This window comes from Pinus tabuliformis, chromosome 8 (genome assembly GCF_031772625.1).
Source record: "Pinus tabuliformis cultivar Carrire ecotype Pingquan chromosome 8, CPIR1, whole genome shotgun sequence".
Taxonomy (NCBI): domain Eukaryota; kingdom Viridiplantae; phylum Streptophyta; class Pinopsida; order Pinales; family Pinaceae; genus Pinus; species Pinus tabuliformis.
In genome coordinates, this window is record NC_142294.1 from 2,041,889,654 (window position 1) to 2,041,905,227 (window position 15,574).

Genomic DNA, 15,574 nt, shown 5'->3' on the forward strand with positions numbered 1-15,574 from the left:
AAATAATAATAATAAAACTATTTTTTCAACTTGTATTTTCAACTTATCTTCCTAACTTTTTACTCAAATTTCAAGCGGAAGTACTCATTGGATGTAAAATTTAATTCCTCATTCAAGGAGTACCCATGTTGCATACTTTCGATGGACCCTGCTACACGAAAAAGAGAAATACATGAAAAACGTGATTGCATAATTTCAATGGACCCTGCTACACGAAAAATGAGAAATACATGAAAAAACGTGATTGCAATCACGTTTTTCATGTATTTCTCATTTTTCATGTAGCAGGGTCCATCAAAAGTATGCAACATGGGTACTCCTTGTATGAGGAATCAAATTTTGCATCCAACGAGTGTTCCTGCTCGAAATTTGAGTAAACCCATAGGGAGATAAGTTGAAAATATGAGTTGAAAAAGTAGTTTTTTTCTTTTTTTCCTCTAAAATTTAATGATGTAATCTAATATTATTTTATTATTTCCACTATTATTTTATAATTTCCTTAGGAGGACCATTTTAGACCTCAAAATTCCCCTAATGTAGAACATAGCGTGAGGAGTTGTTGGCGGTAAGAAAGGTTACGAAAATGGTGACAATCATTTTGTGATGGAGCCACAAGAGTCGGCGGTAGTTAGAGGGTGTTAACACAGAGGTGGACGGAAGCAGGTGAGATGAGGGTGTTCACTGTGGAGGGGATCTATGGAAAATGTGACATTTTTTCGGGATACACGAAATACAATAGGGACAGGTGGAGAAGATTTACAGTTGACAGACGGTGAATGGACAAAACAAATGGACAAGGTGCGGGGTCAACAACACAACGTTGATGCTCGAACAGAAGCAAAATCACAGTCGGTGGTGGAAGACCGGACAAACAGACGAACTGGAACCAATGTCGGTCAGCGCATTGTACACACGGAGGAGCCAACTCGCTCTAATCCCAGAGGGAGTGTACAAACTCTTTAATTGACAGAAACATGAATATGTATATTTATGAATGATTGAATGATGGTTTTTACAATGAGGGTCCCTGGCTTATGTACTTCCATGGGTACCTTTTCAGGAAAAGGCATGATCTTATTATCGTTCCCTTTCATCTAATTACACTAAGTAACTATTACAAAATAATTTTTACATAAAACACAAATATTCCCCTTTCTTGATGTTTTTATGCCTTGAAAGAAACTTCTTTGTGAGTTGAATTTCCTATTCTCATTTCATATGCAATAAGAATTCCATGAAGCTCATCCATTGACAAGGTGTCCAAGTCTTTCAATTCTTCTATGGCACTAACTTTGGCATCAAAGTGGTCTGGAAGTGATCTCAGAACTTTCTGGACAATTGTCTTCTCTTTGATGTCTTCACCTAGTCCTTTGAGAGAGTTGATAACTTCATCTAGCTGGAGAAAGTAAGCAACAATGTCTTCTTCTTCATTCATTTTGAGACTTTCAAACTACCTTCTAAAGGTTTGGAGCTTTGCCTTCTTGACTTTTTCATCTCCTTCATAGATGCTAATGAGCTTGTCCCACATCTCTTTAGTTGTTTTAATACTCATAACTTTAGTGAATTTTGAATTTGATAGACCACTTTCTATAAAATTCAAAACCTTTGCATTTTCCACATATGTTTTCTTCTCATCTCGATCTGTTGCAAGATGAGATGAGATATTGTATCCATTTGTGATAGATTGACAAACTTCGACACCAATAGACATTAAGTATAACTCCATTCTAACTTTCCAAAAGGTAAAATTTGTTCCATCAAATTGGGAACCTTACCATCTTTACTGGTCATTGTGATTCAAAAATCCTTCTTCCAGTTGTTAGGTTGATCTTGAAGAAGTTGGATTTGATACCAATTGTTGGAAATACTAAGAGGGGGGATGAATCAATATTTATTTCAATTGTTATTTTATGTTAGTTAATATTTTTATCACAATATAAACTAGAACACAAGAGATAGAACAAAAATAATTTTATTGATCAAAACTAATGAGGACTCCAATCCTCTTTTACAACAATTTCAGGCTCCAACATGTACAAAAAAATATCTTACTTTTTCAAGGCTCAAACCTTGAACAGATCCAAACTCCTACTTCATCAAAATGAGGACTCCAATCCTCTCAACAAATCCAAGCTCCAACTTGGTCAAACCAAAACTTTACAAGAAATACTTACTTCAAAAATGCTCCAAAATGTCTTCAATGATGCTCCAAGTATAGAAAAGGATGTCTGCTCCAATAAGAGACCTATATTATCTCAAAAATGTCTTCAATAAACCTACTTCGACAAGGGTCAACAAGTCTGCTCCAACTATGTCTTCAAGGCTACACAAAAAATTCTTCAATAGCTACTTCAATGATGGCTTCAATACTACTCCAAAGAGGCTTCAAGGATGTCTTTTACAAGGCTTCAACAATGCTTCAAGACCCTCCAAGAATGTTTTCAAATACTTCAGGTCTGCTACTCCAATAAAGACTCTATCAAGGGTGTGAATATCTTCTAAGAAACCTCCTTGAGATCGGCTACAAGATTCTTCAAAAGCTACTCAAAAGTCCACAAGGGAGAGGCTCCAAACAATTCCAAAACTAGTCCAAGAAGTGTCAAGGTTAGCTCAAGGTGGGTTTGAATACTACTCTACAAAAGGCCTAGATATTTCATACATGGCGCTGAGGTTTTTGCCCTATCACAAGCCCAAAATTTCCCTGTCATATAAGTTAGACTATGCCTATATATATATAAGAGTAAAAGTCTTTGAATTGTGATATTCATAGTGGAAATAGATTCAGCACCATAAAATCCCCTAAAAACCCGAAAATTTTGAAATTTTATAGCAGTAATATGGATTTACAAAAAAAAATCATTTTATTAAAATTTTACCATAATTTTCATAATTTACCATACAAATGAAAATATGACTAAATTAAACATAAAACAAAAATCCTTATTAATATTTAAAATTAAATTTATATTTATATTAAATATTTTTATATATAAATTAAAATTATATTCTAATAAATATTTTTAAAATAATAAAATTAAATTCTTAATATTTATTATTAAATTTAAATCTTATAATACAAGATAAAAAGTTTACTACATAGAAGTTATCGATAAAAAGAGATGGGGCCAGTGTATCTTGACCCTGGTCTAAGCTCCGCGCATGGACCAGCGTATCTTGACCCACGGTCCAGCCTCCGCGTGTCAGTCATGTCATGTCAGGTGGGCCAGCGTATTTTGAAGCAGGGTTCATTCTGGCTTTTCCTATTCTACATCTATAGCATTATAAATGTGATTTGATATAGGAGGGGAATAGTCATAGAGTGCCCTCTCTACACTCGCTTTCTCTTTCCACGTGCTGTTACTCAAAGGACGATGTCTTCATGCTGGCTTTCTCTCTCCACGTGCTGTCACTCAGAAGACGATGTCTCCACGCTCGCCCTCTCTCTCCCGGTGCTGTCACTCAGAAAGCAATAACTATTCCCTCACATATCAGATAGCATTTATAATACTATAAAAGTAGAAATAAGAAAAGCCATCCATCCACGTGTCAGCCATGTCATGTCATATCTTGACTCATCGTCTATGCTGGGCGCGTAGGCCATGTCATGTCCTGGCTTTTGGGTGCTCTGACTCCAGGGTGATATGGGTATCAGCCGCTCTGACTCCAGGGTGATATGGGTATCAGCCGAACTTTCTGGGCTCCGTTTTCACCACGGCGAAACTTTTCGCTGCCGGGCGCAGGCCGAGAGCCGAAAGTTTCGCCGCGGTGAAAGACTGCGCGGTGAAAGACTGCGCGCGAGAGCCGAAAGCTTCGCCCTGCTGAAGATGGAGACAGCCGACATATCACTGTGGAGGCAGAGCACTGAACAGAAAAGACGTACATGGCCTCCGCGTTGAGCATAGACCAGCGGTCAAGATACGACATGACCTGGCCTACACGCTGGAATTTTCTGGTCTTTGCTTCACCGGGGCGAAACTTTAGGTTATCTGTCAATACTTACTCATTCTCTCATTCTGTTTATAAATACTAGTGAGAATCGTTCACAACTTCACGCAGACTGCACTTCTCTTCTGCATCTTGCTGTTATGCTCTGCTCTTCGTTTTAAATAGTTCTCATAAGACCTTGCGATTTCTTCTCTGCATTTCAAACACCATGTCGTTCCTCCGTTTTCCTTTTCCTTTTCATATACTGTTTTTACTCTTCATTTTTTTTTTGTCTCTTTCTCTTTTACACTACACACTCACTTTGTGACGATCAAAAGTCTCTAATGGCTCTCAAGAATGATATTACCAACGATCCTCATGGTTCAATGGCCAACTGGAATTCCTCTGTCCACTTCTGTAACTGGACAGTCGTCACCTGCAGCCATCATCGTCCACGGAGCAACATAGCTGTCTATCTCAACCTCACTTCCATGGGACTGAGTGGCTCCATTTCCCCTTCCCTTGGCACATTGTTGTGTCTCCATACCCTTGATCTTAGTGGCAATGTGCTTCACGGTTATATGCCGCGTCAATTGGGACATCTCATTCAACTGGTTATATAACAATCAATTGAAGGGAAACAACCACTGATCTCTGCAATTGCTCAAATTTGGTTTCCTTTGTAGTCAATTGCAACAATTTGACGGGAAATATTCCTCACGAGTTGGGATGCTTTTCTCGTTTGAAGATGCTCAGGTTAATCAACAATCAATTGGAGGGTAGCATCCCAAGGGATCTCGGCAATTGCACGAGTTTGGTTCAGTTAGGACTCTCCTACAACAATCTGACTGGGAATACTCCCAAGGAGTTGGGTTCCCTCACACATCTGCAGCAGCTTATTTTATCAGGCAACCTGTTCACAGGCACCATTCCCTTTTTGTTTGAAAAGCTTTCAGTAGATTGGTACCATTCCTCTTTTGTTTGGAAAGCTTTCAGTAGATCATTTTACAATTGGACAAAATCGTCTTACTAGTGTTGTTTTGAATTTTTAGGGAATATTATAATGCTTTTATCTCCACTTCGACTGACTTGGGAATTTCCAAAAACAAATTGATTTAGGAATTTCCAAAAATAAATTGATTGGCACCGTTTCACATGAACTGGGCCTCGCACCAGTTTGCAAAGCCTTTCCCTATTTCAAAATGAATTATCAGGTACTATTCCCAGTACTTTGTCAAATATCTCCACTTTGACACATCCAGACATTTCTGTAAACGAACACACTCGCAACATTCCACGAGAATTAGGCCTGCTGACCAGTTTGCAAATTCTTTACCTCAATGAAAATGAATTGTCAGGCACTTATCCGACATTTTTGTCAAATTTCTTTAACTTGACTGAGCTCATTTTATGAGGAATTAAGCTCATTTTATGAGGAAATTAATGGAGGGGAAACATACCAAATTTCATTGGAAATTGTTCTAAATTCAAGAGTATTCGGTCTAGGCTACAACAAGTTTAGTGGGAGTGTGCCAATAGAATTGGGTAAGCTATCCCTTCTCGAAATATTATACTTGAACAATAATCAGCTTGGTAACTGTAGTGCTATAAACATGTCTTTTTTTTTAGCTCTTACCAATTGTTCATTCTTAAAAAAATACACTTGAATGACAATAAACTAAATGGTGTCTTGCCCGATGTCGTAAGTAAATTTTCTACCAATTTGTCTTGCTGATAATAGCAGGTAACATGATAGAAGCATCCCTCCACATATAAACAATCTTAAGCAACCCAACCTTTCTAAATTTATCTAGAAATCTTTTGAATGGTAGCATTCCATCATTAAGAAACCTGAAAAAATTAGAAAGATTAGATTTTGAAAACAACAAGTTAGAAGGACCCATACTTAACGACTTTGAACAATTACAATGACTCAACCTAGACATCAGTAGAAATATGCTCTCTGGAAAGATTCCCAGTTCCTGTGGACCCTAAAACAACTAATAGATGTTCTTCTTCATCACAATATATTATCAGGAAACATACCTTCCAGCTGAGGAAATTGTACAAATATGGAATTGCTTGGCTTGTCACACAATATACTCACTGGAAGCATACCTCATGAAATTGTTGGACTCTATAATCTACGTTTCTATTTGAATTTGTCATTGAATTTATTAGAAGGTTCCTTGCCCATGGAGATTGGTAAAATTACAATGGCTCAAGCTATAGACATTTCTGCCAACCACTTGAGTGGAGTCATTCCATCTACACTTGGAAGTTGTGTTGAACTATTTTCATTGAATTTATCTCAAAATTCCTTCCAAGGTTCTATTCCAAATTCACTTGAAAATTTACAAAGTCTTATAAGCCTAGATCTCTCTTCCAACTCCTTATCAGGTACAATACCAACTACTCTCAACAAGTTGAAAATGCTTCAATATTTGAATTTGTCTTTTAACAAGCTCATTGGGGAAATTCCAAAAGGAGGATTTTTTGCAAATCAATCAATTGTCATGTCCTTAAAAGGAAATCCCAATCTTTGTGGACTACAAGAATTCCAGTTATCTGCTTGTCCAACACCAAGAGGTCATTCTACAATTGTGAAAAGAGTACTATTGCCAGTGAGTGGAGTTATTGCTTTTATACTATGTTGTTTGCTTTTAAGATTCCTATGGAGAGGGAATATGCATATACAAAACATTGATGTCTCAAGAGCTATTTTCCAAAAGTTAGAGCACCGAAGGATCATATCAAGAACTTCACATAGCAACTAATGGATTTGCTAAGGCCAACTTGTTGGGAACAGGTAGTTTTGGGTCAGTGTATAAAGGAATTTTGAGTGATGGCACACTTGTTGCTATGAAGATTCTCGTGTTGAAAGACAACCATGGCGAGAAGGGTTTTAGAGCAAAATACAATGTCTCACAAAGGGTTAAACATCGAAATCTGGTGAAAATCATAACCTCATGTTCCAACCTCCATTTCAAAGGTTTAGTGTTCAAATTTATGTCTAATGGAAGCTTCGAAAAACATTTATATCCTAACAAAGAAGAAAACAATGGTGAGGATGTGTGTGAATTGGGGTTGGAAACATGATTAAACATTGTCGTAGCTATGACCCATGCCATGAAATATCTTCATCATGTTTCTTCTATGCAAGTAGTGCATTGTGATATAAAACCTAGCAATGTACTTTTAGATCATTTGAGAAAATTGGAGGTAAAAAATGGGCCTCAAAACAAAAACGTACAACCAAAATCAACTTTATAAGAACCAATAGGATTTAAGATGATGATGTCAATCATCTGGGATGATTCACCATTTTTTTGAGTAAAAAAGTAAAAAGATTAAAAAATTAAAAAAAATAATGAGAAACTACTTATTCAACTCGTATTTTCAACTTATCTCCCTACAGTTTTACTCAAATTTTGAGCAAAAGCACTTGTTGGATGTAAAATTTAATTCTTCATCCAAGGAGTATCCATGTTGCATACTTTTGATGGACCTTGCTACACAAAAAATAAGAAACACATGAAAACATGGTTGCAATCACATTTTTTCATGTATTTCTCATTTTTCGATGGGTACTCCTTAGTTGAAGAATTCAATTATGCATTCAATGAGTGCTCCCGTTCAAAATTTGAGTAAAATTGTAAGGAGATAAGTTGAAAATATGAGCTAAAAAGGTAGTTTGTTCTTTTTTCCCTCTAAAATTTGATGGTGTAATCTAATCAGTTTTATTATTTTCACTGTTATTTTATAATATTCCTTATGAGGCCCAGTTTAGACCTCGAAGTTTCTCTAGTGGAAGATATGTCAGCCCATATAGCTGATTTTGGAAATGCAAGATTAATTGTTGAAAGCTCTACTACTTCTCCAACTTCAACTCTTGCTTTGAGAGGATCCATGGAATACATTGCCCCAAGTATGGCTCTTTAAAATATTATTTTCACTTGTCTTTTCTCATTAACAATATTGTATGGGTTAGTTGAGCAAATCGTAATTGATGTTGTCTTTGTTGTAGAGTATGGATTGGGTAAGCAAGTTTCAATTCAAGGAGATGTTTACAGCTATGGCATTCTACTATTGGAAATTCTTACTAGAAAACAACCAACAAGTGGCATGTTTGTTGGAGACCTAAACTTGCACAATTGGGTGAACTTAGCATTTCCAAACAAAGTAAAGGAGGTAGTTGATAGTGGTCTTCTTAGTGAGGTGGAAGGAGATGATTCAAAGAAAACAATGTATATAAATACCTCATTTCTTTGCTATGGGTTGGTTTGCTTTGTTCAAAACATTCATCAATAGAAAAACCAAAGTTGTAGTCTCGATGTTGGAGAGTATGAGAGAGGATTTGATTCCAAATTCAGTTACTTCTAATCTGACGCAAGGCATATCCATTTTTTTTAAAATTCAAATACAACAACCAATGATGCATCTACATCAAATGATCAAAATACTTCTCCATTTTAGTTTGTGAAGTTAGCAATAACAACTTCAGTCCCATTTTTCTTACAATGGCAATATTTTTTGTACTTCAATTGTTTAAGCAAATTTCTGTTAGTACGTATTACCTATTCTGATTATTGTTAATGGAATTATTTTTGTGTACAATATTATATTAAATGGATTGCAACTCCATATTCGATTTGATTTCTTATCCATCATGATGTCAATATTCTTATTAATCAAATAAATTGCATTCTTTTTACACCTATATATGAAAAGTTTATTATTTAAAATTTAACCATAAATTCTAACGCATTGAGTTGGCCTAATATATGAATCATGTTGAAGTCTAGTTAGTTTGATTACAATTGTCAACAAAAGCTAAGTGTCATTGCTTTTCGAGATTTCCTTGATTCTCCTTGATATATTAAGAAGTATTTGATAGCTAAGTGTCATTGCTTTCCGAGATTTCCTTGATTCTCCTTGATATATTAAGAAGTATTTGATTTTTTAATGTGATGGGTAATTGATATTTTATCTAACAACAGATCAAAATCAAATGATGAGAAATATAAATTTGCAATGCAAAGCTTGAGCAACTTTCAGATATTAACAATGTTAAATCTTATGAGTAGGTTAGTATCATTCATGATGGCTTTTCTTCTTCCAAGTCTATTTCAAGTCCGGGATACAACATTCAGCGTTAGCCAAAAACTGGAAGGCAAATAATCAATATTCTAGCTAGTTTTTGGTCTTCGCAATGGATATTTGCTAATATTCTCAATTAACAAGTGAACCATCTGCTTTGATGATATGCAATCTAATGTTTTCTTTAGGAGTATCACCTTCGTACATGCAGCATATCATAGGATTTTATTTCAACACTATTATTGGAGAACAAAACCAAAACCACTGGCCTTGTCACAGAAAAACAACAGGACTCAAATCTTTTCTCTGCCTGAAGTTTATAAATAACCACCACATGACTGAATGTAAGAACATGTATGGTCCTGCAGAAGTGCTGGAAAATCAACTGCATCAAGGGCAGAGTTGTTTCCCATCTCCATGTGGGTTGTTATACAGAGAGACAAAAGATACAATTCAAGAGATCAGGCTCTGTACGTAATTGGACTTGTTTTATTTTAGTGATTCTAATAGGGCAATTACACCTCATAAAAATCCTATGACAACCTTCAAAGCATTAGGGACCAATTGACTAAATGCTTCATTATTGTGACCATACCTGCAATTTGCTATCTCCTAAGGGATTTGCATGGTTCTTTGGCAATAAATTATAAAATTACTGATCAACAATTTGCTACATTGCAGATAAATCCTTATCAAATTCTTTCATGTTAAGGTGCTCCCAATGTGCATGAGGTTCTAGCCTATAGTTCCCAGTTACAGCTGCCATTGGCCTTGAGACTGGGAATAACTACCAACGCTGCAAGCCTCCAAAGACTGAAGAGCTCCATAGCTGGTACCAATTCATCTATTTGATGTACGGTGCAATTTGGCTGTTGGACTCATAATATGTGGGCACATTCCACTCCATGGAATGTAACAAATGTGTCAATGTCAGTGATTGAGGGTCCAATTAGCCTTGTGGACCACCCTTATGCCTCTACAATCATCGCAGATATAATTACTGGTGGACAATATGGCTTCAGGACTTGTATTATGTGGGCACATTCCACCCTATTGAATGTAACAGATGTGTTAGTGATTGAGGCTCCAATTAGAAGTGCTATGGAAACCAGCCTTCTGACTGCTTACCAAAGGAGGGAATAATAAGACCCCTTGTTGCATCTGGAGGAAATTCAAACGAAAATAAGAGGCCTTTAGGAGAATGTTGAGACACCTACAAGCAGTGTATAAATCATTATCATCCAATAGAAACATCAATGCAAAAGAAATGCATACCCCTTGCTGCATCTGGAGGAAATTCAAAAGAAAATAAGAGGCCTGTAGGAAAGTGTTGAAACTCACCTACAAGCACTGTAATCCAATAGAACTAGCGATGCAAAGGAAATGGAGCTAAACAGAGGCAAGTGCGATCAATTAATTGTTGATCGATAGAACGTAGAGCCCAAGCTAGAGCTCTGTTAAAAGTCCTCGAAAGAAAATATAAATGACCTGAATTAAAACGTTATAAACTGGTCTGCAGAATACTCGCAACCAGATCCAGTTACCGAGGTATATATAGTGCCATGCTTAGGCAACTGCAAGACGGCCTGATCATTGTGAAAACAAAACTGCTATTTGAAGATGGCAGGCCAACAATGAGTGCAACATGAGAAGGGAACAGTTACCAGAATCCCTAAGGAACGACCCAACACCCTCAGATAATTGCTCACTATCTGTGTATAAGTTTTAGGGTCAAAAGTGTATTGTTGTGTCCTCTAAAGCCCTGTTAATTTTTCGTTAAGTGTAAAGACTTGGATAGGAACCATTTTGTGATAGGAAGCAAAAGTTTGTTTCGTACATCTACAAATTAGTACGTATTTGCAATTTTTTTGCCAACTTCCAGGGCCCATAAATTATCATTTTGTTTAAGTAAAAAATCTAATAGACAACGATAAATTTCTTTAGGTAATTAAAAAACTTAGAAGGGTAGGCTGGTTAGATTTAGTCTTTAGTTCATTCCATATTTTCGGTGGATGATAAATTTTTACAGTTGCGCTGTAGGTGGGGGCAGGGGGAACGGATAGCGAAGAGCAAGGCTTTTCGCTCGGACTCTGCTGCCACGTTTTTCAATCTTGATAAATTTTTACAGTTGCGCTGTAGGTGGGGGCAGGGAGAACGGATAGCGAAGAGCAAGGCTTTTCGCTCGGACTTTGCTGCCACGTTTTTCAATCTTGTGTTCTGGGAGACAAGATGAGAAATTCACAGGTTGGAAATTTAAGTTGGGGTGGAGAGGCAATCTCACTCATATTCCGAAGTTATGGATGAAATATCTATCTCTATTCCAGACCCTAGTCACACCGGGGCATAGGAACAGGTACGTCAATGTCGAAGAGAGTCACCTTAGTCAGGAGGGTCATTTACATTGGGACTGATACAGTTCAATCTCTAGGATAGAGTGCCAGACATAGTTACCAAGTTCGAATTCGGATTTGGATTATTCGATACGTTAAAAATTCGAATCAAAAATATTAAATTCGAAAAAAATTCGACAATACACATCTTATTATTTATTTTTAAATAAAAACAATATTTTTATTTATTATTTTCTAAATTTATTTTAAATTAAAAATCAAACAAAACTTCTATATCTTTCAAAACTTACCTTTAAAATATATTCCTAATTTGAACAGTTATTTATCTAAAATATTTATAATAATAAATACAAATACATTTAACAAATATATAATAACCTACCAAATTTATCACTGTTTTTCTTCACAGTATAACAAATTCTTTCTTTACCTATTTTCTAGACTTTTAAGTGGTAAATTGGTAAACTTTCACATCTTACCATAATTTCTAAATTTTCCCATCCCTGATTGATTTTTAAACTTGTAAATTTCCCATTTCAAGATGATTTTTAATGTTCTTTCCTTATGGGTGGACGCCATACAAGTCCCCAGCTTCATAAATTAAATCGGATTTTTAAACTTGTAAATTTCCCATTTCAAGATGATTTTTAATGTTCTTTCCTTATGGGTGGACGCCATACAAGTCCCCAGCTTCATAAATTAAATCGGATGCCACAGCCTTCGAAAAACAAGTAATGATGCAGAGTCTGGGCAGAAGTGCTGGAAGATTGTTTGATGTTGAGATTGTGCTACACGGACCACAGCCTCTGAGCATTGATCTAGGAGGTCTTGAGCATTGCTTAACTGACCTATTCACCTCCCAAGTGCATTTCCCTATTGGGCTTGGTACGTTGAGTGACAGAATGGGAGAAAGCACTGCACTGATCCACTTTTTTTCTGAATCTCTCCAAAAGCATTTCTCTAGAAAATCCCAAATCTGAGATGAAAGCCATGCAGTATCTCAGACAGCTCCTCCGTGCATCCATGATGTCAACCAACTGATAGTTCTTCGCATCCATGATCTCAACCCGCTGATAGTTCTTATTGAATGAACCATTGTCCGTCTAGGTAAACTAGATAACCTTTATCAATTAAACTTGAGAAACGAATCGAATTTGGACGAATAATACGGTATTTGTACCGAATCCACGAATTATCGTATTTTTTTGCCCGATTCGGGCGAATTTGGTAACTATGGTGCCAGAGCCTCAACTCCCATTTCATTATATTGGGACTCTGATACTGTTGAATCTTTAGGATAGAGTGCCAGAGCCTCAACTCCCATTTCATCTTTTTGAGCATGAAGGATTTCTATTGTTTGTCAGTTAAGTCACATGACACGACGACATGACACGTAAATACGAGTATTCAATACGAAACGCAGTGATCTGGAAATATAGTTTTTTATCCATATTAAATTGCAAGTTGCAGCTTATCTAATCAAATTAAAATATAATTACTTCTCAAAGTTCATAGTGCACTTTAAAAAAATAAATAGAATCAAAATTTACTATTTAAAAATTAGAATGTGATATGCTTGGTATGTTCATTGTTCATGTACAACTTACAAGCACATAAGAAAATAACTAAATTCTAATCCTATTGATTTCAAAATGCCACAACTTTCGTTTTCCCTTTCCCTCTAGATGTAGATGCTGGTGCTGGTGGAGTTGTAGTGGAGTTTGCTATGCTCTAGAAGCTGAAGAACTAGTAGGAGCTATAGGAGGTAGACCACGTCCTCTAATGGTCGCAGGGGTAGCCCGGGCAGGTGGTGTCACTTGGAAACATTACAATCTCCCAATCTTGAAATCCTGAAAAAACTGATAAGTCTACTGCATTTTGAATGAAATCTAAAATTCTACTTTCTCCATATGAAATCTAATGAGGCAGGGACCACTCTCAAACATCCTGAGTCATTTTATGGTAATGTTAAAAATTTACGTAAAAGGATGAAAATGAAGATTAAGGAGAATGTCACTTTTACTTTAAGAATTTAACATTACCATGAATAGCATATCAATACTAGGGCCTAGACTTGATCATTAAGTTGCCCCGCTCAAAAATTATTTGTTTCTTTCAGCTGCCCCACTCAAAAATTATTTGTTTTTTTCAAAAAAAATTGCAGCTTATGCAGGCAACGTTTTCTATCAACGGAATACGCGTTTTCCAGAAGCAGGACACGACGAAAACCCGCGAATACGTTTTACATTTTACAAAACATGATGACGTTTTCTACACGTTTTAGGGTCGCTTTCGTGTCCAACAAATAAAATGCGGGACACGGGAGAGGACCATGACTTAGTTTGTCAGTAATTTTTTTGGACAACCCAATATAAGAACTTTTGTTTTTACTATTGTAATGCGGATGATTACAATATTGCCCATGGCTTAGTTTTGGGACCAAGATGCTAATAGGAAAGTTCTGGTTGTCTGTAAGCTTGGTACAAATGATACAGAGAAATCCTTCTACTGATTATATGCTACAGCCAAGTATATCTAAACTTTTGATAATATAAAATATTAATTAAAAAAGCCACAAACAAATATTTAAAAATTAAGGAATTCTTAAAAAGTTGATTTGATTGTTAATATTAAAATTGAATTCATTTCATTTAAATTTATATTTTCATTTCATACAGATTTATTAAATATATATATATATATATATATTAAAAAATATAGTAATTTATTTTAGAAAAGTTTATTTTATGTTTTAAAGTAGAAATATATATTTGAAAATGGTCAATGGTACTCTAAGAAGTTAAATATTTTATATAACTTAAAATAAAGAAGATGTCTTTTATATTTCAATTAAAAAAGATAGGTAATGTTTATGTTTAATGTAGACCCAATATAATATTCTTTAAAAAATTATGATTAATGTTGACGTAATATAATAAATGTAGATAGGTAATATCAATATAAATAAATATCTTAAAACATCATTATGTTTTAAAGCATTTAAAGGTTTTCATTTTAATTTTTTTTTTTAACTTTTTAAATATTTTATTAATTCTAAATTAAAATGAATTTATATTATTAATTTTTTCAACTAAAAATAAATAAATAACTTATGAATTTATATTATTAATTTTTTCAACTAAAAATAAATAAATAAATAACTTATGAATTTATATTATTAATTTTTTCAACTAAAAATAAATAAATAACTTATAAGATAAATATAAAAAGGTAAGGGTATTTTTAAACCTAAAGTGTTAAAATATTTTTAAACATTTTTATTAGGAGAAGAATTAAATATATAATTATTTTATTTATAACTCTAAGGGTTAGTTCAATTAGTTGAGTCCTTGTGATTAAAAGTATTCTTTTACTAATGGGAATTTATGGGGTCAATTCTCTGAGGCATTTTTGGGGTTAGGCTTTGCTAATGAGCCTGTTGGAAGTGATCCCCTGGTGATTAAAAGTACTCCCTTACTAATGGGAGTTCACTGGGTCAATTCTCTGAGACCCTTTCGGGTTAGGCTTTGCTAATGAGCTTGCTGGAAGTGAGAGCCTTTCGGGTTAGGCTTTGCTAATGAGCCTGCTCGAAGTGATCCCTTCAAGTAGATTTGCCCAGTAGATCTGCCCGGATAGTTACCATGGGGTGGATCTACCCAGATAGTTACTATGGACGTAGCCACGTAGCGTCCATCTCCAATATCTGTAAACCACATTGAAAAAAAAATCATTTCATTTATAAATATATTGATACATTATCTGTTTATCATTCAAATCGCTAACATTTCTCACTTTTAAAATTATTTTTATTTTTTATAAAATATTTATCCAAATTCTATAAACAAATGATTTACTTTATTTTAAAGATTATATCAAATATTTCACAAATATTTTATCATTTATGGTTTGCAGGTTTCTGTGGTGTGGTTTTTGAGACAAAGAATTCGAATATTCCACAGTTTTCATTTTTAATTTGTCGACGTTTCGAGTCTAGACCAAGACTCATCATCAAGACTGATTTACAAAGAAGAGGAGTTGAAGTAATATAGATCAGATTCCTTTCTTTGTATCTTAACCCTTGTCTTTTCGAGATCATGGATCTCTCTCCAGGTTTCCCCTCCGTACAGGGTGACAATTATGGTTTGCAGATTTTTGTGTGGTTTTTGAGACAGAATTCGGATATTTCACTGCTTTCATTT

The 15,574-nt window shown here is 35.1% G+C and overlaps 1 long non-coding RNA gene across 2 annotated transcripts; it reads left to right on the forward strand.

Moving 5' to 3' along the window:
* Nucleotides 1-3,782: 3,782 nt before the first annotated feature.
* LOC149244650 (uncharacterized) lies at nt 3,783-10,114 on the forward strand. Of its 2 annotated transcripts, none has more exons than XR_016246759.1 (2): nt 3,783-3,981; nt 9,706-10,114. It is a non-coding gene; the product is annotated as an uncharacterized LOC149244650 (long non-coding RNA). The 2 variants fall into 2 exon arrangements; XR_016246758.1 differs by lacking the exon at nt 9,706-10,114 and adding an exon at nt 7,952-8,254.
* Nucleotides 10,115-15,574: the final 5,460 nt, after the last annotated feature.